The sequence below is a fragment of the Anabrus simplex genome, chromosome 1, assembly GCF_040414725.1.
Source record: "Anabrus simplex isolate iqAnaSimp1 chromosome 1, ASM4041472v1, whole genome shotgun sequence".
Taxonomy (NCBI): domain Eukaryota; kingdom Metazoa; phylum Arthropoda; class Insecta; order Orthoptera; family Tettigoniidae; genus Anabrus; species Anabrus simplex.
The window spans coordinates 804,504,550-804,530,182 of NC_090265.1; the positions used below are offsets into that span (position 1 = coordinate 804,504,550).

The 25,633-nt window shown below is 41.3% G+C and overlaps 1 long non-coding RNA gene across 1 annotated transcript in view; it reads left to right on the forward strand.

Annotated features, from left to right (window-relative positions):
• The first annotated feature begins 9,514 nt into the window (after positions 1 to 9,514).
• Positions 9,515 to 25,633, forward strand: part of LOC136873693 (uncharacterized) — a 37,437-nt gene continuing 21,318 nt past the window's right edge. Inside the window, exon 1 of the long non-coding RNA XR_010860156.2 lies at positions 9,515 to 9,714. This is a non-coding gene — a long non-coding RNA (uncharacterized lncRNA). The remainder of the gene's footprint in view (positions 9,715 to 25,633) is intronic.

The following is a 25,633-nucleotide window of genomic DNA, read 5'->3' on the forward strand; positions in this document are numbered from 1 at the left end:
TTGATTGAACTCAAATGATTCGACGTATTTTAAATATGGGCTAATAACATCCTGCGATTTTGAGCGGTCTTTTCCCGTTACAAGTCCATGCTGCGTGAAATAATAAGATCGTTATGTCATTTGCTATTGTACTTATTTCTAATCGCGCATCAAAATGTGACATTCATTTCAATCTGTGCAGAGTGGGGAGTTAGCTCTGGAATGAGTAATTAAATAAATTTAAATATGCAATATTAAAATATATATTTTTATTTATTATTATTATTGAATGTTCCAGATTTGAAAAGTATATTTTGAATATTATGTTAATTTAAACAGGGGCTAGATTTTGAAGATTGCAAAAATGTGACCAAAAAATTTGTTTGTAGTCATATTTATTGACATATTTTAATACATTTAGGTCATGATTGCTTGCATATTTCAAATATTTTCAGATCGTAAATTATGAATATCATTGGTACACATGAGTAGGCCATGGAAGAAAATAAGGTGGCAGTGGAATAGTTGTGTTTAGGGTGAAGGTTTTAAAGAAGGAAATGCATATAATTCGAGGCAGGTAGTTTGGTCGCATTAGTGGAAATTTGACGTAGGAATAGACGGTAATTATTATCCCAATGAATATATGTTTTCAGTAAACACGTACTGAACGCAAGGTGTTGTGGATAGCCAAATAACGTGTGACTAAGATCATCGAGGCATGAAGAGAACGGAGTTGGTAGTTTTTGATTCGATATTTTCCTACAACAGGTTCAGTCTGCCACAAGGCAAACAATACCTTAACGATTAGATATTATTTAAGAAAAGTTTTGAATAGTTAAATGAAAACTGGGTATCTTCAAGGTGCTTGTTATGGTCTATAGGTACTTTTTGTGGAGATGGGTATCGACCTTTTTAATGCGTCTGTTACAATTGAGTGAAGAAGGTCAGCGCTTAGACCAAATCTTTTCGAGAAGTCCAGCAGTAGCCGGAGAATCATCCCTGCAGCACCGATCATCACACCAGTTTGTAAGCTCATTGGACAAATATATTAGTCACCCCTCGAGAAATACTCGTAATTACGACCATCATTCAATACCGTGTAACTCCACCTCTGGGCTTGGAATTGGTAACCGCCTGGATTTGATTAGGAACTGAGTCCACAATGTCGTGTAGATACTTCACATCCAGGTTAAGCCACTCGCTGAGGAATTGATCGCGCAATTCGCCCAAATTACAGGGATGCTGATGTCGGCGTTTACCCGCTGTTCCCACATGTCTCACAGATTTTAAATGGGATTCAAGTCAGGTGATTTTGTAGGCCAATCGAGGTGTAATAGGGTGGGGGAGTGTTCATAAAATAAGTCACATATGCATCCAGTCGGATGAACTTTGCTGTTGACATCTTCAAAATTCGGGGTGTCAATAGCGTACCCATAATGAAGATGTAGACTGAAAGGCTACATCTGATCATCCAGAATGTTTAAAGAAACATGTCGGTCCATGTTAGTTGTCACCATAGTGAGCGGGCCCAATCCATGATACGAAAAATACCCCCAAAACATCATAGACCCACCTCCGGATTAAACCTGACGTTGCACATATCCAGGCTTTCGGTGTACTCGACGACGTGCGTCATTAGAATACAGGCAAAATGTTGTTCGTCAGACCACATACGTTCCGCCTGTCTGCTGCTGTACACGTTCGATGATTTTTGAAGAAGCGCAGCTTTGCGTGACTGTGTGAACAATGTCCTCTTGTGAGGGGACCGACCCGAAATGATCACTGCATGCAGTTACAGTCGCAATGTTGTCTCGTTAACGGGTTGGAATGGACCTTCATATACTGACTGCAGAAATTCCTGTCGGGTTTGGAATTGATTTTGATTTAAAAGCCGTGAAACTGGCGTCCAATCCCTCTCAGTGAAGATTATTTTCCGACCACAATTCTGACGTCGTGTTTCGTGGCCACGTGCATTAACATTTTTTGAACAGTCCGCTGTGAAACACCAACAAATCCAGGAACTTCACGCACCGTATGACCATGGATATGGCCAAATACGATTGCCCCTTTTGCCACTCTGTCACATCCTTACATCTACCGACGTTGACGCTCACTGTCTGCTTGAAACATCAATGTTTCACTGACTGATACTGCCTTATGCTCACGTACAGGCAGTGCACATGCGTTTGAGCAGGGGTTCGTTCGCTGCGCCATCTGTACAGGCTTAACGATCCATCTATGCGTGCGCACTAGGGTGACTAATTTTTTGTCCGATGAGCTGATTTGTCTTTGTAGTACGGTATTGTGGTTTCATAGATTTGTCTTCTCTCAAGGTCAACTTCTTCAGGTGTGTCATCATTTGGCTGAAACCAGATAGTTGGGTCGATTATGTAGACTACTGTATGTGAAGGCCGCTATTGCTTCCGTCAGTTGAGAGGCCATGCACCTTCTCATAGGCTGCGACGCAGATTTTAGATTCTTTTTTCCGGAGAAGTAACAATCCGATTTTTAAAAGAATCATAGCATTGCATTTGTAATGTTCTTTAGTTTAACACTAGAACTGCGAACGTCGCGTTTGCGACGCAATATAATATAATATAATATAATATAATATAATATAATATAATATAATATAATATAATATAATATAATATAATATAATATAATTAGAATACCAACGTGCGTTCCCTTAATCAGCTATAACATAATTTATCTTTCATTTATGCTATCACAAAAAGTAAGACTTTGAAGCCAAAGCTTCAAGTCTTTCACCACAACTTCCTCACGAGCCGGAAATGACTCAGTCAAGGTCAGGGTGTGTATAAAGTCATCCCCCTGTAGTCTCAGCTCTGCTGTTGCTGTTAGTTTCTGTGAATACCTTTCTTTATCCTTCGATGGATTATTCAGTTTGTTTTAAATTGTTCCTTTTGAAGTACAGTTGTTGGGTGCAGCACTCCTGGAGATCTATGAGACGTAGGAAAGAAAACTCTCCGAGAACGATTCATTTTTATTCACAATTTGCTTTACGTCGCACCGACAAAGATAGTTCTTAGGTGTCGATGGGGTAGGAAAGGCCTACTAGTGGGAAGAAAGCAGCCCCGGCATTTGATTGGTGTGAAAATGGGAAACCACAGAAAACCATCTTCAGGGCTACCGACAGTGGGGTTCGAACCCACTATCTCCCGGGTGAAAGCTCACAACTGCGCGTCCCTAACCGCACGGCCAACTCGCCCAGTGAGAATGAGTCGAAGTAGTGCTCGGCGGCTGATGGAAGTGAGTGCAACTCGGAACTTCCAATTCTTTTTGTTCTTCTTTCTGCGTCCAACTTTGAGTACTAAATAATTTTAAACTAGAAGAAATTTTGCGTGTTTTGCATATAGTACTTTAAAAAAATTAGTGTTATTTCGTTATTAATGATGAATTTGAAAATATGAAAAAAAAAAAAGGTTTCCAAAGTTTTGATCGCTTGATAATCACCATATAAGTAAGCACATTTTCTAATACTTCTATGAGCAAGTTAAATGGAGTTTTATGAGTAATATGGTGGGTGTCCTGCATGTCTAATCTTTCTCTAACTGAGCGTACTTAAATTTTTTAAAATCTGCAATGTATAAGTGACCTGACATTTAGGAAAAAGCACTCGGCACCTCTAAGGGTTAAGACTGGGCATAGAAAAGATTATAGTGCCACTAAAAACAAAGTACTGTTATCTCGGCAGATATTGATACAACTGGAAAGTACTGCAAGTCCGATTAAGAACCTTTTGGTAGCATTACTGAAAATAAAGACAGAATGTCCATAATTTAACGCTTTCGAGTTAGGAGGACGTCTTAGCTGAATAACGCTGTATTTATAAGCAGGGTCACGTGAAGGATATCTCTGGGCGTATACAGAAATAGCAGTCAACCACTGACAGTCGGAGCTGATACTCTTATCATTCGTCCACAGTGCAAGGTTACAGTTAAAGTATGCTAGTCTTTTACCCGCACTCTGCCTTCGCCGTACAGTATAAAACATGTCTTAAATAAGTTATAATAATACTAATTTAATGTGGCTATTTCTAGCCATGGCAGCCTTTGTAAGTCAGACCCTCCGATGAGGGTGGGTGGCATCTGCCATTTTCAGGTAACTGCGTGTTATTGTGGTGGAGGATAGTGTTATGTGTGATGTGTGACTTCCGGGGATGTTGGGGACAGCGCGGACACCCAGCCCCTGGGCCAATGGAATTAACCAATGAAGAAGTCGCCAACCCGGTCGGGGAAGCGAACCCAGGGCCCTCTGAACCGAAGGCCAGTAAGCTGACCATTCATCCAACGAGTCGGACAAATAAGTTATGATATTACAGGTGTGTTTGTGACGGACCTCAGCGTCCAATCTCTCCTCCTTAAAAACAATACTTCCTCCCTGTGGGGCGGTAGAGCGTAGCCACGGTATTTTCTATAATCGAAAGAGATGATGAAATGAGTAACCCTTTCTTATTCTCCTTCTTAAAATGCCGTCTCCATACGGATGTTGGCGATCTCTCTCTGTGGGTCGGGGCGGTAGAGTAACAGCCAAGGTAACCCCTGCCTGACATAAGAGGCAACAAAAATTGGCCCCAGAGGCTCTTAACTTGAGAACGTATGTCGGCGACCACGGGGCTCTCAAATGAGTCCTGGAATTACTTCCACTAACTTGTGGCAGGCTGCTCACTTCCATCTATCCTACCCGACCTTCCTTGGTCAACTCTTGTTCTTTTACGACCCCGACGGTATTTGAGCACTCGAGGCCTAAGGAGTCTTTCATTTTCACGCCCTTTGTGACCCATGTCTTTCTTTGGCCGATATTTATCCCTTCCATTCTTTCCCTCTGACTAGTGTTATACAGTATAGGGGACGATTGCTTAGTTGTACTTCCTCTTAAAACAATAACCACCACCACCACAGCAGTTTGGCGCTCCACCGTAGCCTACTTGACAATGTAACATGGAATGCCTCTTCTGTTGTACATGTGTGCCATCTTCGAATGTCGAATTTCACTTCATCGTATATTGTTGGGGATTCCACATATAACATTATCTGACCGAGAAAAACTTCGATTGCTGAAGAATGTAGACAATGGTACACCATTACCTATACGTTTTCGAAGTCGAGTATCCAGTGTTAGCACCTACAAACAAGCATAGCTGGGCTATTAAAACGTCACATTTTTTACTGAAAAGCCTTTGTACAGTATGTTTGTATTTCAAACCCATCGTAAATTCAACCATGAAAAAGGATAGCTCACAGTTTGATCACGGTAAATTAAAAATTATTGGACTATATCTCAATGCAATTACGTATCCCTGCGAAAACATAGACTTTAATTTTGAGAAAAATAGATGCGGGTTATTCTATGACATGCTTTGTAAGATTCAATCATCGTATTATCTGAAAGAATATCGTCCGTTATTTTCACCTGAAGAATTGTCCGTCTCGTTGGCTGAACTGTCAGCGTACTGGCCTTCGGTTCAGAGGGTCCCGGGTTTGATTCCCGACCGGGTCGGGGATTTTAACCTTAATTGGTTAATTCCAATGGGACGGAGGCTGGGTGTATGTGTTGTCGTCATCATCATTTCATCCTCATCACGACGCACAGGTCGCCTACGGACGTCAAATAGAAAGACCTGCACCTGGCGAGCCGAACCCGTCCTGGGATATCCCGGCACTAAAAGCCATACGACATTTCATTTTATTACCTCCAGAATTAAAAATTAAAGCACCGATTGTAGTTATAGACTGCTCTTAGCATGAAAAATATATAAAAGATTCTCCTGTAGATATTCGTTTAGTCTTTGAAACATCTGAAAACATTCCTGCTAACACAACAGCCTATTGTCTTATTATTCATATGAGAGATGTTTCTTACTATCCGCTAACGAACATTGTTACAAGGCTATAACTATGGATAGCCCTTTATCATGAACATTAGTGTGTGCTTCTACATCGCACACTATGGAATAGAAAGAACAAAATGGCTGCACGGTTACAGACAAAACTGTGTACGTGTATCCTGTAACTAATACGCAACACCTTATTTATCTTACACAAGTAAGATATTCTATAAACGTAGAAACTTAAATAACATGCCAAAACATCTGATTCAATGTTTACCACCAGGAATTTTATCTACGTACGCTACTGCTTTCGTAGATGCTGTCTGGGACATCCTTCCTATCCACAGTAAGATGTCAATCGATGTAGCTTTATGCAGACCCTGTCGACGAAATTACAAGCACCGAGATAAAAATGGTTCGGATGATTGATATGGACCTGAAAACTGTACACAGTGTATGGATGAACCTTCTCCCTTCATTACGGTACCTGATAATGATTCAGGAAGAAGCAAAGCACATGAATAACAACAAGGTACGAATAGCATTCACTTCTTTTGTAAAGCGTAACATACATAGTATAGTATATTTAAAAGAATAATTTCATAAACATTAAATGTTTTGTTTAATTTGAAAGTTGCAGGGGGCATTAAAATGTTGGAAACATGCTACCTCTTCGCAGTAAGCTGCTAAGTAGTACAGCAAACTTGTCGGCAGCATAGCCAAGACTGTTGTATAACCAGTAGCAGTTTGTTTCATTTTGTAAATAATTACACAATAGATATTTCATTAAATTCAAAATGTTCTACTTATTGCATTCCCTTTGCCTCCTCACAACTATCGAAAATATCTATAAAGTCTTGAATTTGCTAGAGTGTAACCCTGATAACGAACAAGTCTAAACATGCATAACCATGTCGACAGATTACGTGGTGACGAGCAGTTAGATTAACAGGTCCTCTCATCTGTTATTCTTTGAAATCTAGACCGAAATCGATATTAGATAGCTCTTCAGTTGTATTGATAATTAATAATAAACTTATGGTTTCGTTTGTTCGAAAACGGTAAAAGTAGATGTACGTTATTGTTCATCACATTAGCTAATTGGCTAAGCCTTCGGTTTAGAAGATCTGGGGTTTATTCCTGTTTAGGCAGTAGGGAGGGATTTATTCCCATGTGATTATTTCTTCTGACTCGGAGACTGTCTGTTTTTGATTGATAGCGACTTTGTGATTGGGTTTGCTCTTTTATTCAATATATACGTCTGACAAGTGCTTATGTTGGTAGAACAAGAGTACGTGGTCTTGCTGATAAATAAAAAGCAAGTGGAGTGAGGTTACTTACCCCTCCAAGATGACGTCTGTGAGATTAGGCTTGTTGTCTTATTCAAATTCCGTGCCTCACACCTGTTAAACAAGAGCACGTATTCGTTTTCCGGATGAGGAGGGAAGGACATCGGACCCTAAAAATGGGCTCAATATGGTGACTGTGTAGTTAGACCCTCCAATAAGGCATCTGTAAGGAGGAAAGGGGATCTGTCCGCAAAACTGGGACAAAGATAGTGACTGTGTAGTTAGGCCCCTCCAAAAATATTAACGGGAACGGCATTTATCCATAGAAATGCGCCCAAGATGGTGACATTGTAGTTAGTCCCCACCAAAATGTCGTCTGTGAACAGAGAAGGGCATCTGATCGTAAAACTGAGCCCAATGTGCGGACTGTGTAGTTATACCCCGCCAAAATGGCGACGGGAAGGACATCTGTCCGTAAAAGTTGGCGATGTGTGGTTAGGCTCCTCCATAATCGCGAGGGGAAGAGCATCTATCCGTAGAACTGCGCCCAAGAGGGCGGCAGTGTAGGTAGTCCCCTGCAAAGTGTCGTCTGTGAGCAGAGAAGGACACCTGACCGTAACACTGAGCCCAATGTGGCGACTGTGTAGTTATACCCCTCCAAAATGGCGTCGGGAAGGTCATATGATAGTAAATGTGAGTTTAGGCCCCTCGATGAGTTTAGGCTTGCTCTCTTACACGAATCCACATTGCCGTACTACGCAAGATGGCGTCGCGAGGGTCCCCATTGCCCTGAGAGTCAAGATGGCGTCGGGAAGTTCATCTAACCGTAAATTTGCGGTTAGGCCCCTCCATGAGGTTAGGCTTGCTCTCTTACGCGAATCCACGTTGCCTTACTACTCAAGATGGCGTCGGAAAAATCCCCATTTCCGTACTACTGAGGATGGCATCGGGAAGGACATCTTGCTATAAAAGTGAAGTTAGGCAACTCCAAGATGGCGACTGTGAGGTTAGGCTTGCTCTCTTATGCATAATCCGCGTCTGGAAGGGCAACTGGCCGCAAAAATGAGGTTTGGCCACTCCAAGGTGTCGACTGTGATGTTAGGCTTGCTGTCTTAAACAAAATCCGTGAATACCCAATGCCCTACTAACTATACTGAGTGTCAATGACCTCATACCCCCGTCACCCTCTACTGGGGTCAATGACCTCGTGGGAAGACGCTGACACAGTCCCCATTATTTTAGAACATACATTATCCTAGTACTGGCACGAGATGGCAACGCGCAATTCGAAGTTGTAGAAATACAGTAAATGCCGCTATTTCCCCTACGTTGCATAACTGCGAGGTTATAAGACATGTAACTTCAGTGAATACATTTCTGTCATCCGTTATTACAGCGCCTTAGTTTTCGTCATTTTTCCTCTAGCTGTGATAAACAACAGTGCTGCTACGAGTGTTCAGATGCTCATAATATCAGCGAGTGTCCAAAAACAAGGAATGAATGCGTAATTGCAAAGTAAAAAGAAAAATATATATATTGCGAGTCACTGTCCCGAGAATCTAAGCACTCAACATCTTGCTACGTCAACTGACTATCCAATATACAAGAAAATATATAATATTGCATAATCGAAGACTTTCATAAATGTATTGTGCCCCCACAGGAGCTTCCCTTAAATTACGATCTTAATGGAAGATCAATTTTATATATACAAGAACCAAATCTTAGAGAACTATTCTTCCCCGAAGTTAATGATCGACTTCAGAGTAAATTATTAGTCCCTAACTTTGTCCCAACGCAATTACTATCGGGACATGGAAAATTTAAATCTGACCTTGAGCGATTTAAAATCCGAATTAAAGATGGATATTTATGCGTTTGTGGTTCTGCTCAGAGAGTGGATCATCTACTTTTCTCATGCCCCACGTTTGGAATGAAAGGCACATTTAAATGTCAGATGAACAGTTGTGATCTTGTATTTTCTAAATCAATGCATGATATTTTCAAGTCTAGTTGTTATTAGCAATTCTTGACATTCATTCAGCACATCTTTAACAAATTGAAGTCTTAATTTTTCCTTTGAAATATTTGTTGATTATAAACTACAGCCTTAATGGCCTTTTGTGAAGTAGGGCCCCATGGTGTACTGAATATTCGATAATAATATCTATAGTTATTAGACAAATAAGATGGATTTTCCTCGAGGAAGTTTTGTAAGCTACGTGTGATTTCCACCATTGTCTTTCACTAAAAGAGATATCTAAATACGTAATTTCCTGTCATATCCTCACGTGAGTACAATGTAGGGAACCTTATCACTTGTACGTATACTTTCCTAGTGTTTTCCCATAACTTTCCAGTGACCCACGAAGGACTGACAAGGGGTATAAATGGAACGTTTGTACGCTGAGGAAATTAGTCGAGGGAACTACTTGCCGCAGTTAACCATGAAGATCTTTCTTCTTCTTGTAGCAGTGTTATGTGTAGTTGCACAGTTTGCTGATGGAAGTGCTGATGCGGTGGACGACTGTAGTGATTGCACCTGTGCTGTCAACAATTACTGCTGTAAATTTCATCAACTGTGCTGCGACAGTGAGTATGCTTAGCTGTACGAGCACTGAAATATGTCCGCCTCTGTGGTGTAGTGGTTAGTGGGATTAGCTAATACCCCGCGAAGGTCCGGGTTCGATTTCCGGCTCTGCCACGACATTTCAAAAGTGGTACGAGTTCTCGGCCTCGGGAGGTCTACTGACGAGGCGATGGGGGAGGGGGGGGGGAGGAGGTTAGATTCCGTCCTCAGCCATCCTCAAAGTGGTTTCCCATTTCCCCTCCAGGAAAATGCAGGGATGGTACCTAAATTAAGACCACGGCCGATTCCTTCCCTCTTCCTCGTATGTCCGTTCCGATCTTCCCATCCCTCCCACAATATCCCTGTTCAGCATGGAGAGGCCGCCTGGGCGAGGTACTGGTCCCCCTGCCTAGTTGTATCCCCGGAACGAAAGTCTCACGCTCCAGCACACTACCCTTGAAGCGGTAGAGCTCTGTCACCTCGCTGAGTCCGAGGAAAAAACCAACCCTTGGGGCTAAACGGATTAAGAACAGACCTAAATAAGAATTATATTTGTCTTATTGTCTTGAATTTCACTTACTGTATAATGCAAGATATTCCTGGAGATAATCAAGAACAATATGAACACACAATATATATATATAGTCTTCAGGGGAGCAGGACCACTAACTCACCCAGGCAGCCTCACTTGCTATGCTGAACAGAGGATTTACTGGGGGATGGGAAGACTGGAAGGGCCTAGCGAGTTGGCCGTGTGGTTAGGGACACGTGGCTGTGAGCTTGTAACTGGGAAATAGTGGGTACGAATCCCAGTGTCACCAGCCCTGAAGATGGCTTTCCGTGTTATCCCATTTCCACACCAGGCAAGTGCTGTGGGCTGTGACTTAATTAAGTCCACGGCTGCTTCCTTCCAACTCCTAGGCCTTTCCTATCCCATAGTCGCTATAAGACCTATCTGTGTCGAGCTACGTAAAGCCACTAGCAAAAAAAAAAAATCGGAAGGACAGACAGGGATTAGGGAAGGAAGCGGCCGTGGCGTTGAGTTAGTCACCTTCCAGGCATTTGCGTGGAGGAGTAGTGGGAAACCACGAAAAACCACTTCGAGGATGGCTGAGGCTTTAATCGTACCCTCCTCTACTGAGATGACCTCGCGAGGTTGAAATTTCGTGGTAGAGCCGGAGATTGAACCCGAGCCTCCGGAGATGGCAGATAATCACACTAACCACTACAACACAGAGACTAGCTATATACATATATATATATAATCCCTAATTTTGTCTGTCATCACAGTGATATTAAGAACAAGGGAAGGTTCTAACAGCAGACTTTTGTACCAGTTATAGATTATTATGTCTGCTTAAAAAAAAAAAAAAAATGATCCTCTCATGATGACGTACGCACACAGTTAATTATCGGCATGATGTCGAACTTGCCTTCTGTTGTGTTCGACATATATATTTGAGAGACTTAACCTGGTGCCAGTTATGGGTTACAGGAACAATGTAATGATGATCAACATACCTGAACTGTCCAGTGGATAATACACCCTTTCAATGAAATGAATGAATAACTTGTTCTATTCTGGGGCTTATCACTGTCGATAAGCAAGCAACAGAGCAGCCTAATTGGAGGTCTTGGTCGTTAACGTGTTAAGTCTATGTGGTCACACACCGTGGTAAGCCGGTTCGAGTCCCGCTTGTTGAAAATATCTTTACCGTCAGAATGCTGGTCGGCAGAGTACTGGAGGTGTTGTTATATAATTTTTAATCGCTAGAACGCGTGCCAGATGTTTTGATTAAATATCAAACCTCTCTGCAGTGCTCATATGGAGTGACGGTGCACGACGCTCTTGATGGAGGTTCGTTTTGGACAGAGTACGCGGATCCATACCCGTCAATGCACCACTCCGAACTACAACTGCACTCAGTGTGTAGTTTGTAACGAAATACTACAATACCTCTTCTTATTCCATTCGAATACCTTAAAAAACGTGGAGAGAGTTTTTTTTTACATTTATTTCTCCTTTCATAATTCTTTTATATTCCAGGATTCGTTATTCCTACGGACTCAGCGAGGGAACCCACCCCTACCACCTCGAGAGCAGTGTCTTGGAGCGTGAGATTTTGGGTCGAGGGTTACAACTGGGAAGGAGGACCAGTATCCCGCCCAGGCGGCCTCACCTGGTATGGTGAACAGGAGCATTGTGGGGGATGGGAACAATAGAAGGGTTAGACAAGGAAGAGGGAAGGAAGCGGCCGTGGCCTTAATTTAGGTACCAACCAGGCATTTTCCGGGAGGAGAAGTGCAAAATCACGGAAAACCACTTCGAGAATGACTTAGGAAGGAATCGAACCCCCGTCTACTGAGTTTAACCCCAGAGGCCGAGTACTCGTACCACTTTTCAAATTTCGTGACAGAGTCGGGAAGAGATACCGGGTCTCAACGGATGGCAGATAATCACACTAACCACTATACCACAGAGGCGGACACCTTTATTCATAATGTATATTAATAGGTTATTTAGAATTTCCATTTTATAGTTTAAAATTTCGACTGTTAAAGACAGGCTTTTGTACTAGTCGAAAATAATGCACTTGAGAACGAAACCAACAGTCTCTGGTAAGATCCCAGTTAGAGTATGATTCCAGTGTATAGGACCTTCACCAGGACTCCTTGATACGAGATCTGGCAAAGGATAGCAACACAATTCCTTCTGGGTGATTTCTGACAGACGAGTAGTGTTACGAAAATGTTGCTAGCTATTTTTTTTGCTAGTTGCTTTACGTCGCACCGACTCAGATAGGTCTTATGGCGACGATGGGACAGGGAAGGACTAGGAGTGAAAAGGAAGCAGCCTTGGCCTTAATTAAGATACAGCCCCCAGCATTTGCCTGGTGTGAAAATGGGAAACCACGGAAAACCATTTTCAGGGCTGCCGATAGTGGGGTTCGAACCTACTATCTCCCGAATACTGGATACTGGCCGCACTTAAGCGACTGCAGCTATCGAGCTCTGTCGAAAATGTTGCAAACTTTGGGCTGGGAAGACTTGGAAGCAAGGAGACGAGCTGCTCGACTAAGCGGAATGTTTCTATTTGTCATTGGTGAGATGGCGTGGCATGGCATTAGTAGACAAATAAGCTTGAGCGGGGTTTTTAACATATATACATTATCATTATAGACTCTTATGCCTTTCAGCCTTCAGTCTGCAAGCCTCTGTAAATGTACTAATCGTCGCCGCAATCCTCTATTTGCAACTAGTGCTGTGGCCTCATTTAGTTCTATACCTCTTATCTTTAAATCGTTAGAAACTGAATCTAACCACCGTCGTCTTGGACTACCTCTATTTCTCTTACCCTCCATAACATAGTCCATTATTCTCCTAGGTGACCTGTCCTCCTCCATTCGCCGCACATGACCCCTCCATCGAAGCCGATTTATGCGTACAGCATATAGAACGTATAGAGTTAATTCCTAAATTAACCTTTATCTCCTCATTCCGAGTACCCTCCTGACATTGTTCCCACCTGTTTGTACCAGCAATCATTCTCGCTACTTTCATGTCTGTTACTTCTAACTTCTGAATAAGATATCCCGAGTCCACCCAGCTTTCGCTCCCGTAAGGCAAAGTTGGTTTGAAATCAGACCGATGTAAAGATAGTTTCGTCTGGGAGCTGACTTCCTTCTTACAGAATACTGTTGATCGCAACTGCGAGCTCACTGCATTAGCTTTACTACACCTTGATTCAATCTCACTTACTAAATTACCATCCTGGGAGAACACACAACCTAAATACTTTAAATTATTCACCTGCTCTAATTTTGTATCACCAATCTGACATTCAATTCTGTTGAATTTCTTACCCACTGACATCAACTTTGTCTTTGAAAGGCTAATTTTCATGCCATACTCATTGCACCTATTTTCAAGTTCCAAGGTATTAAACTGCAGGCTTTCGGCACAATCTGTCATTAAGACCAAGTCGTCAGCATAGGCCAGACTGCTTACTACATTTCCACTTAACTGAATCCCTCCCTGCCATTGGTGAAAGATTACAGCCTGGCCGAACCCCTGTAAGTACCCTGAAGCAAGAACTCATTCTGCCATCAATTCTCACTGAAGCCCAATTGTCAACATAAATGCCTCTGATTGATTTTAATAATCTTCCTTTAATTCCATAGTCCCCCAATATGGCGAACATCATTTACCTCGGTACCCTGTCATATGCCTTCTCTATATCTACGAAACATAAACACAACTGCCTATTCCTCTCGTTGCATTTTTCAATTACCTGGCGCATACTGAAAATCTGATCCTGATAGCCCCTCTGTGGTCTGAAACCACACTGGTTTTCATCCAACTTTCTCTCAACTACTGGTGGCACCCTCCCTTCCAAGATGCCAGTGAATATTTTGCCTGGTACACTAATCAATGAGATACCTCGATAGTTGTTGCAATCCTTCCTGTTCCCTTGCTTATAGATAGGTGCAATTACTGCTTTTGTCCAACCTGAAGGTACCTTACCAACACTCCACGCTAATTTTACAACTCTATGAAGCCATTTCATCCCTGCCTTCCCACTATACTTCACCATTTCAGGTCTAATTTCACCTATTCCTGCTGCTTTGTGACAGTGGAGTTTATTTACCACCCTTTCCACTTTCTCAAGCGTAATTTCACCAACATTTTTTCCTCCTCCCCATGAGCTTGGCTGTTCGCAACACCACCAGGAAGATTTCCTTTTACTTTGAGAAGATGTTCAAAATATTCCTTCCACCTCTCCAGTGATTCCCTCGGATCTATTATGTTTTCACGTGAAATTCTCAAAACACTGTTCATTTCCTTTTTCCCTCCCTGCCTAAGATTCTTTATTACTGTCCAGAAAGGTTTCCCTGCTGCTTGGCCTAGCCTTTCCTGGTTATTACCAAAGTCTTCCAACGACTTCTTTTTGGATTCAACAATTATTTGTTTTGGTCTGTTTCTTTCATCTAAGTACAAATCCCTGTCTGCCTTGGCCCTTGTTTGGAGCCATTTCTGATAAGCCTTCTTTTTATGTTTACAAGGTGCTCTCTCTTCATCATTCCACCAAGATGTTCGCCTTTTCCCATCTTTACACACAGTTGTTCCTAGGCATTTCCTTGCTGTTTCTACTACAGTATCCCTGTATGCCAACTATTCTCTTTCTATATCCTGAACCTGCTTACTGTCTACTGTTCGAAACTTCTCCCAATCATATCCATGTACTTCTGTCTAATTTCCTCGTCCTGGAGATTTTCTACCCTTATTAGTTTACAGACAGATTTCACTTTCTCTACCCTAGGCCTAGAGAATTAGTTCAGTACAGATGAGATAGTGGTATGTATCATCGAAATATCCCCGGAAAACTAGTACATTCCTAACAGATTTTCTGAATTCGAAATCGGTGAAGATATAGTCGGTTATGAATCTGGTACCCCTAGCTTCCCATGTGTAGCGGTGAATAGCCTTATGCCTGAAGAATGTATTCGAAACTGCTAAACACATACTAGCAAAGAAGTCCAGCAAACGCTTCCCATTCCCATTAGCTTCCATATCTTCCCCACATTTACTAATCACCCTTTCGTATCCTTCAGTTCTATTTCCAAATCTCTCATTAACTACAGAGGGTGCAAAACGCATGTGTTCGTTACGTGACAAATGCCAGGCGTGATGAACACATAACACCCTATTACATTCAGCTGCAATGGTTGAAACTTCATGAACGACGGGAAATCTCTGTAGCCGTTGCTACGCACAAAATTCTCAAACTGAAGACCCCACCCTACCTATATAATGCATTTAAATCTATGGAGTCAGTACATAACAGAGATAATAGGTTTACAAAAACTACCCTTCAAATTCCCCTTCATCGTACCACTAAATTTAACAAATCTTTTGTTTGCACTGCATCCCGTATCTTCAATGTCTTTAACCTTCACCGTTTCGCAAATGACAGGAACTGCACCCAACTAAAGCAGTCCTTAACATCTATCTTCCTGGAGGAGTACGCAAGGGGCTGAGATCAGGTATTCTTGTGTCCAATAATAAGAAATATGTATATTTCTAAGAAAATTGTTTCTGTTTTTTATATTCCTGAGATTCTTGTAGCCTAAAATATTAAAAAATCGAATGATATGCTTTTCTACTTCTTATATGATTTATGTTTTAACTTTATTGGAATTGGTATCTGTATTTTAATTTTAAGTTTAATTTTAAGTTTAATGTTCAATTTGATATTTTAATATTCTAAAATGTAGTTAGTATATTCATAAACTTGTATTGTGTTATATCTAGACGCTACATAAAGGGGCTTTTCAGCCTCAGTGGCATGTATATCATCATTATCAATAAATTCAATTCAATTCAATTCAATTCAGTTCAATTGAAATCGCCCATTAGCACTATTCTATCCTTGCTGTTGACCCTGACTACGATGTAACTCAATGCTTCATAAAACTTGTCAACTTCATCCTCATCTGCACCCTCAGATGGTGAATACACTGAGACAATTGTCGTTCTAATTCCTCCAACTGACTAATCTACCCACATCATTCGCTCATTTACGTGCCTAACAGAAACTATGTTGCGTGCAATGGTATTCCTGATAAACAGCCCTAACTCGGCCTCTGCCTTCCCTTTCTAACACCCGTCAAGTACACTTTATAATCTCCTATCTCTTCCTCGTTATCTCCCCTTACCCGAATATCACTTACTCTTAGAACATCGAGATGCATCCTCTTAGCTGACTCAGCCAGTTCTACTTTATTTCTTCCATAAGCCCCATTAATATTGATAGCTCCCCATCGAATTCCATTTCGTTCGCCAGGTTGTTTCCAAGGAGACCCTCGCCTGTCAAATGGGAGTGGGACTCCGTTACTCCCATAGGCAGGATGCTACCCTGCTTACACATAGTCCAATTGAGGATCTCTCCTCTAACTGGTTATGGACCACCGGTGGATTGTATAGTCCTAGCCGCCTAAGCACAAGAAGGGCCATGACTCAGAATATGTCTGAGATGCCCATTCCCATTCCATAGCAACTGGTATCCCGACTTTCAGGACCACTTACTAGGCCACTCAGCCGTTGCCCTTGGTTCACGAACTAGGACGTGACTACAGTAACCCACACCATGAACCGTCGGGTTTTTTAAGAGTAGGAAAATTAATAAAATGTGGACAAAGTTGTAACTGAAAAGGGAAAATTGGGGAAAGTCTTTCGTTTATAGGTTGGGGAGTTAGGAATTTGAATACATTTTCTTTGAAATAATTAAGGAGAAGATTAGGTGATAGTCCTAAATGCAGATCAATGGAGATTTATTGATATTTCACGGTTGCAAAGTAGACTGTTGTCCAGCCATATGGCCTTAAGCCACTGGGTTGTCACATAGTCGTATTGCTTGGATTATTTTGGCCGTCTTCCCTACCTCCCATATCTGGCAGCTCCGCAGTCGATCTCACGAGAGTTAATTGTAGCGCTCAGTCAAGAATTTAATTCCTAGGATTGGTCGGACATCGAGTTCGTGTCCTTCTGGCAAGAGGCAGGCACGATTCTCCCTACCACACAGGGCTGACCCACAATAATAATAATAATAATAATAATAATAATAATAATAATAATAATAATAATAATAATAATAATAATAATAATAATAATAATAATCGTCATCATTATGTTGCTGAAAAGCTAATGCACTTAATGTCCTTTCAAGCCACATCAAAAATGCTTGAGCGTAAAGAAAATGCCCAGGATGTGCTAAATGTTGTGAAGTGGAGACATCTCATCTGTGTTTTCTCAAGTGTGAATCAATCGTATCAGGATTCAAACCCATAAAATAGTGGGCTCAGTATGTATGTACAGTATGTATCTACAAGGAATACGGGAATGATACGCTAAAATTTTGAGGTTTGTGTAGTAAGTATAATTTTTGCTACAATATGGTACAACATCTTGTTACGTTCTAGGAGAACAATGTTTTCCATATTGCTTTACGTCACACGCATGGCTAGTGTTTGTAAAATCCGAGTTACATAGCTAGTTATCGTGCTGGTTGTGATTCGCTCTAATACTCTGACCTTCGTCCAAGTATCTTTGCGTTTGTTGCATCAGATCACTTGCCCTTACGACTGAGGTGAATCATACCATAAAGAAGCAAGGTACATTACTGCGACGCGTGTTATTACCCATTGTGTTATCTTACATAAAATATTGTGTTTTATAGCGTACCATACCAGTAACAACAGTATGTTCGAGAAATAAAAATGACTTTCATGTATGCCTTTTCTGCGATTCAGTTTGATCGCCGTTCAGCATTCCCTTTCACTTTGTATGTTTGTTTGTATGTATCTACAAATATGTATGTATGCATGTATCTGTGTATGTATGTATGAATGTATGTATGTATGTATGTGTGCATGCATGAAAATGCTGTTTGTCTTCTGCAGTATTATGTTCCCATATTCCATTGAATTAAAATCTTTGCTTAAAATCAGCTGAGTGTCTGCTGGGATTATGGAATTTGGGCAACAGTAGTGGACGTAGAAATGGGTCAGACAACCTTTTATTTGAAATAAATTGAGGGACTGAAGTGACTGAAGAAATCTGGAAGAAACTTCGATTATGATATCTTCTCTTAGATTGCAGCATGCGGACCACTGCTTGGGTATCCATTCATATAATAAATAATTTTTATTTCTAACAAATCTCTTTTTGAAACTCTAGTTAACAAAAATAAAGTCTCCGTACAGTGTGTTTCAGGTACACACAGCTCGGTAAGCTACGTTGTCTAAAGTAGCAGGAGTTTCGGAGAAGTAGATTTCAGTCCAAACTCCCGATGTATCGGTAAGTTCCCTGCTTTACCTGTGTAGCGGGATGGTATACTCTTTTTTGCAAGTTGTTTAACGTCGCACCTACACAGATAGGTCTTATGGCGAAGATGGGACGGGAAGAGGCTAGGAGTGGGAAGGAAGCGGCAGTGGCCTTAATTAAGGTACATCCCCAGCATTTGTCTGGTTTGAAATGGGAAACCATGGAAGATCGTCTTCAGGGCTGCGACAGTGGGGTTAGAACCTACTATTTCCCGAATACTGAATACTGGCCGCACTTAAGATCTTCTCTTAATAAAGACGAATTCTTTAGATTGATATTGGAAGCATAAAATTCTTTTCCACGATTCCCTAGATGAGGGTTAATGCATTGTGCAGGAGGGGAGGGGTATTTGTTGGCGTTATGACTTCGGTCACAATAGAGCATGAATAAATGTTCCCGCTGGGACGCTGTTTGATATAAAAAAGGACCATGGGCGTTATAGTAAAGAGGAGTGAGTGAATATGATGTTACTGTGTGGAAGAAAGTCGAAGAAATGGACTTCTCTTAGCGGCCCTGAATGTACTAGAACGTGGACTGGCCTTCTAGTGTCACTGTGGTGCACTACAGAGGAGAGTTTGCACCACAGGATGTTGCCCTGATAGTTCTTCGCTAGTCTCAGCAAGAGGCAGTTGCTTGCATATAGTATTAATAAAGGCCGCCAGAGAGACATGGTGCGGGCCTTTTTCTCGTAGACGGCCTATTATTCAACCTGCATGTCTGTGAAGATGAGGGCCCTACCTAGGATGATTTATAATGCCGAATACGCCACACACCCACCCAGAACCCAAGCAATTGGAATTAACCAATTAAGGTTGAAATACCCGACCAGGCCGCGAATCGAACCCGGGATCCTCTGAAACGAAGGCCAGTACGCTGACCATTCATCCAGCGAGTTGGACGTGCATATAGTATAGGCAGAATTAAAGTCACTGTTGTGGAGGTTAGTTGAATGTCAACTGCGGAACTTGAGAATGCCGTAGTTTGAGCAACGGGCAAATTTCAAATTCTGCCAAAAAATAAGCAAATCCGCTAGCAAAACGTTTGAGATGATAAAGTTGTAATCGCCCGGATCACCGCGATGGGAAAAAGACACCAAAATACTGTGTGATCCTTGAAATGTCATAGCCAGTCTACGAACGTACTGACTGAAGTCTACACGGTTGCCTTCACTGTATGCGCCTGTCCAAGAAGTTACTGACTGTAGTACAGGAGTGTACGCCATCTTGCCTGTACTATAGGCGCTAGTCCACGAACTAGTTGACTTTAGTTGTTTTAGCCCTGTGTCCAGCTGCCTTTGCTTCCGGGAATGAACTTGGAACTCATTTCTCCTTTACAAAGGGAAGTTACCGGCGAGTTACAAAGCTACTGTTTTTTCACGAAGGGCGCCACGATTTGAGTCCTGGCCAACTCTCATGGTACTTGTGGAATGAATGGTGTATTCCTGCTGTTCGTATTGGAGGCAATATTGGCTACGATCACAAAATGAACAGCCACGAAAAACTAAAAGCTTGATTCTTTTCCTATTCTAAACTTGGTATAGCAGACATGATGTTTCTATTTTGACTTCCCATGAGGATATGAGCCCACGCTGTTATCCTTTCAGCTAGACGGACCTCTACAAATTTGAAAATTCCGTGTGACTATTGCTAACCTAATGCAACCCCTGTAAAATGAACCCTGCAACAAAGTTAGGTGACACCTGCCATGTACAGGAAACTGCATGTAATGTTGTGAAGGACAGTGTATTTTGTGGTAGGCTGGTTGCAGGGATGTTGGGGACTGCGCGAACACATTTGACATGTTCGGGAATTGAGTGCAGGGCCGCGAGGATCGAAGGCTGCTGAACATTCAGCCATGGGAGGGAACAAACTTTAATATAATAGATATGGGTATCAAAGTTTCTGTTGTTACATTGAACGTTGTTGCTCATTGTAAAGGGTCATGGTCTGTGTCGTCTACATCTGCATGTGCACTCAGTATTTATATATAAAATCGTATCGACCGTGTGCCTGTACACACTATTTTGGCAAAGTTTCGCACAATTATCCGTTTTAGGTGTAATAACGATCATCAGTATATGTTTTAGCTTTGGTATCTGTTTGTTTGTCTGTTTGTATGAGTTCTCATCACTTGAAAACTATTGGATATATTTTTACCAAACTTGATTTTTAGAATCCACCTGACCTCGGGTAGGTTTTAGGTCCAATATTATTTCTGAATGCCTAAATTTACTGGAGGTTTATACGAAACAGAAATCGTGATTTTGCACTCCCACAAAATATACACTTCAAAATTTAATAGAAATTTTACAACCTTAAATGAAATCAATTTCTAAAGTTTTTTATTATGTGCAACATTTCGATAGGGGGATTAATAAGGGAGATGTCAATAATGGACTTTTTTCAGCACAAGTCCTAGCGGACAACTCAAAAGCGGGTGAGTGTAAAGTCTATTTCTTATAACATGAAAGCTACTGGTGATATTTCAACCATACTTCGTGCTTAGCATCCACCAGTCTAAAGGTAGGTTCTTTAAAAGTTGCTTTACGTCACACCGACACTGATTGGTCTTATGGCTACGATGAGACAAGAGAGCGAAAGGAGTGGGAAGGACGCGGCCGTGCCTTAATTAAGATACAGCCTCAGAATTTTCCTGGTGTGAAAATGGGAAACCACGGAAAACCATCTTCAGGGCTGCCGACCGATGGGATAGGAGGGGAAAGGACGTGGCCGTAGCATTAATTAAGATACAGCCTCAGCATTTGGCTGGTGTGAAAATGGAAACCACGGAAAATCATCTTCAGAACTGCCGGCAGTGGGTATTGAACCCACCATTTCCCGAATACTGGATACTGGCCGCACTTAAACGATTGCAGATATCGAGCTCGGTAAGCAGTGATTTTACTCTCCCACAATATATACAAGATCACCCTGACTGGAAATCGACCAGCCTTGATGTAAATCCATTTCTAAAAGCTTTTTCTCATGTGGAGGAGATATGATGAACGGTCGGTTGTGCAGGCTACGGCAAACGGACGTAACCCAAAAGGTGTTGTACGTGGAGCAAATTCCTTATTTATATAAATGATATCGTGACGACCTGTGTCTATATATTGCCTACCTTTGGCGAAATTTTCGTTCAGTTATACGTTTCAGGTGTGAAAATGATTATCTGCAAATTTTTTAGCTTTAGTTTCCTGAAAGCCCTAATTTTTACGCCCCTTTCCCAAATTAACATTGCGGCACAGTCTGCCAGACGAGCTAGAAAATTGAAATTTGGCACAATTATACGTATTAGCCTGCCACCGACGAAAAACTTCCAAGATCTTTAAATTTTTCACTTTTTATTCCCGAAAAATATCGAAGTATGGAGGCAGTTTTAATGATGGTGCAGACCTTTGTTTCAAGATATTTCGTGGATAAGCGGTAAGTCGTATCACAAACGGGTGACACAATTTGGGTTCAATTTGATGTGACCTACAACTTTGGTCCTCTGACCTTTTGTCGTATCCTTACTCCTTATACGTTAGATTTGTCTCTATTTCTCTATTGTAAGTAAATTTTGCACTTTTTACACGCATAATTCATAGTTTGAATCACTTATATGAAAGACAGAATCATCAAATTATACACGAACATTGGCCCACCCAGCAGCTATATGTGAGACAAATGCTATGTTTGTAAGCGTCACATAATTATCCGAAAAGTAATGCACTCTGAGAAAATATTACCCAAATTTCACCTTATTCCACGTTTCTAACTCAGTCCGACCCATGAATAGATGAGATACGAGAAAATATCATAGGACCAGTCATTTAATACTCTAAGAGATACGAGAAAATATCACAGGACCGGCCATTTACACTGCTAAATGTGGCGTCTTATGGTACACACCGTTTGCCGATTTAACCTACCGTTTGACAGTAGTTATTCTGTAAATGAAGGTATTACATATTGTAAAACATGCATATACAGTAGGTCTACTTTCGTAGGTCGATCTATTGTTGTTGATTTTTTTAGCGATCTAGGAAGGATGTGTCTCCTATTGTAATGAGTACTCCCCACATCGACTTTGACCGGCAGTAGGAATGGTATCCTTCTCCAACTCCTGTGTAGCTGGCATTGGTAAGGAGTACCTACAATTGTAATGAATAATTCCTTTCTCTATGTGACTTGCAGAAGGCAAGGGAGCACGCAGTTTTGTTCAAAACTCCTCTACCGGATTGTATCTGGATGTAGGCAAGGGTGCGGGCCATTGTAAACAAATTTACCCATCTAAAATGTGACTGGCATTAGGCATAGTGGCCTGCTATTCTAATGGAAACTCACCAACTCGGTGTGACTGTCATTAAGAGAAGAGTCCTGTCATTACAATGATAACAGCACAGCTCACTTTTGACTGGCAGTTGGGAAGGTGCCTGGTATTATTAAAAAAACCTGCCGTTGTAACGAAAACTCCCCAAATTGATTGTGACCGGGCAGTAGGCAATGAGGCCTTCCATTTTAATGAAAACTTCCCAACTCAACTGTGAATAGTGGTTGGAAAGTGAACCTGCCGTTATCATCGCAACTCCGTAACTCACTTTTTACATAGGAAACGCGATGTTTCTCGGATAACGCTAAGAGACATGCAATTTAAAAATCTTATATACAGTAATTTCTTCGATATCCATATACAATGTAGAAGTTTTACTTTAAAAATAGCTAATGTACCCGTGCTTCACTACGATATTCTACATTGTATAGACTACGGATTTCTAGGCAAATGCCTATACATGCAGTGAGAAAGATTATAAGGGACATCACGGAGAGGACCGCATACGTTACTTCAGATGTACGGTGCGCGTTGGGAAGTTTTGATGATAATGCAGGCTACGTCTCCTACTGCCATTCAAAATATAATTCAGGATTTTATACTATAACGGCAGGCTCCCTTGTCTACTGCCATTCACAATCGAGATCGGGAGTTTAAATTATAAAGACAGGCCCCATTTTCTGATACCATGCACAGCCGAGGTGGAGAGATCTGATTATAACTAATCGCGAAATGCAGCACTGCCTAACGTGTATAAGGGATCGAGATAAGGGAAAGAGTCATAGGGCCGAAGTTGTAGATCTTTAGATATTGAGCAACGATTGTGTTATCTTTTCCGTGATAGACTTACCATTCAGTCACCTTTAACCCAAAACTGAGATCTGTACCGTCAATGAAATTGCCTCCATATTTCGATATTTTTGGGGCTAAAATGTTTCACATTTGTACAGCTTGGAATTTTTCCTAAAAAGAGAGAGAGTCCAGTTTTCGGCTATAGCACTCGCATACAGACGGAGAAATTAAAGAAGAAGGTAATACAGATAAGAAAGTTGGCATTAATTGAAGATAGGATAAAAACTGACGACGGCCGGGTAGGACAAATATGTAAATACCAAGTGGATGTATTGGCAAAATGAAATGTCCCTCGCTACATTGTAATGATATGAATTACGAAGGAAATATTTAGGTGCAGGGATTCTTATGTAAGAAGTTGATTTATGGAGTTAGCACTTAAGCCTAAATAGGCAGGGCAGAGGCAAGAATTAAAGAGAGTGAACGGTAGTAGGAAAGAAATAGAGTAAAATACCAAATTCCGTAAAACACGTTACGGTGCGAAATAATTGTCCTACAGTCAGCCGTACTCTTGAAATAGGAACATACTCCCTTAGTGCTATTCGATGACGATTGTAACCTTCAACGGTATTTGGCAAATATCCAGCAGAATGGCAGCTTCGCTTCTCTCTCCCATTCTACCCAAGAATGAACTACGTTTTCACAGGAATAAAGACGAAACTGGCATTACGGTACGTTTTTACTCTGCTGCCAAGCAGCCAGAGACGTTCCCATGGTAACCGGTAGGTTCGTTGTCGGTTACACAATCCAGAGCATGAAACCCGCAGAAATGAGCAATTTTCTCCGTCATATGAAGAGTAAGCGAAATTATGTACATACCAAAGGTTATTTAAAATGAAGAGATATTCCACAGACGGTCTAAGGATTTTACAGAAAAACAAGAGTAAAAGAGATATATGAAACAACCTGTTCTTGGTCAGCATAAATGCCCAGTCTGTTCAGAAATTTTAAAATTATATGCATATTTAAATATGCTTCTGGATGTGTATACTCTAATTATGAAGCTTGGTCGATATCAATCCATCCGTTTCACAGATAGACGGACAAACAGACACGAAAGCTAAAAACGAATGATATAGTCTAGAGTTGACCTAAAAAGGATAGAAACCCGAAATATTGGCAAATCAAACGACATTACAGACTGCGGTTCCCCTACAATTTTATTTATGTAGGTATATACTCTGAACGAAACTTTACAACTCATCACAAGATCATGCTCCACAAATAATGTATTGTGGAGAAACGTGCGTGTTAAGGACTTACTGAGTAAAGTACTAAGTTCCTCCCACCTCTGGAATATAGAAATGTGATACATCTGATTTGATTGTGTCGAAACCGTCGCAACAGTGTTGCGAATGCTGAGATGCTCTATATGAGTTACGTGGTTTGACCGTGTTAGAAACGAAACCATACTGAACATTTCCAGAACCAAAGAAGGTGATGGAAGTGAAATTGTGGTGGTATGGTCATGAGATCTGAGCAGGCTCAGGAAGCGATGCAAATCAGGCACACACTTTCTGGCCGGATGAAAGAAGACCTCTAGGTTATTTGAGGTCTGCTTACGTGGAGACATGAAAACCGTAGGATCCTGCTACCCTGATGCTGAAAGTTGGAGGAGGTAGAGAGTGAAAAGTAGAAAGCTTTGCCTCACGTTTTGACGGACAGGACAGCGGATTAAGCAGTGGAAAACTGTGCAACGTTTAGTAAAGAGGTGGTCATAGAGAAAGTACGGGACTAAAGTCTAAACTCCACTGGATGATGAATTTCACCAGATACTTTTCTTGACGTTTGAGAACAATGGGGAGCGAAGCCGATTGTACATTGCAAAACGTACCTTATGTGATACTAATGTGAATCTTAGTTACTAAAGTAATTAACTGTTATTGTATATTT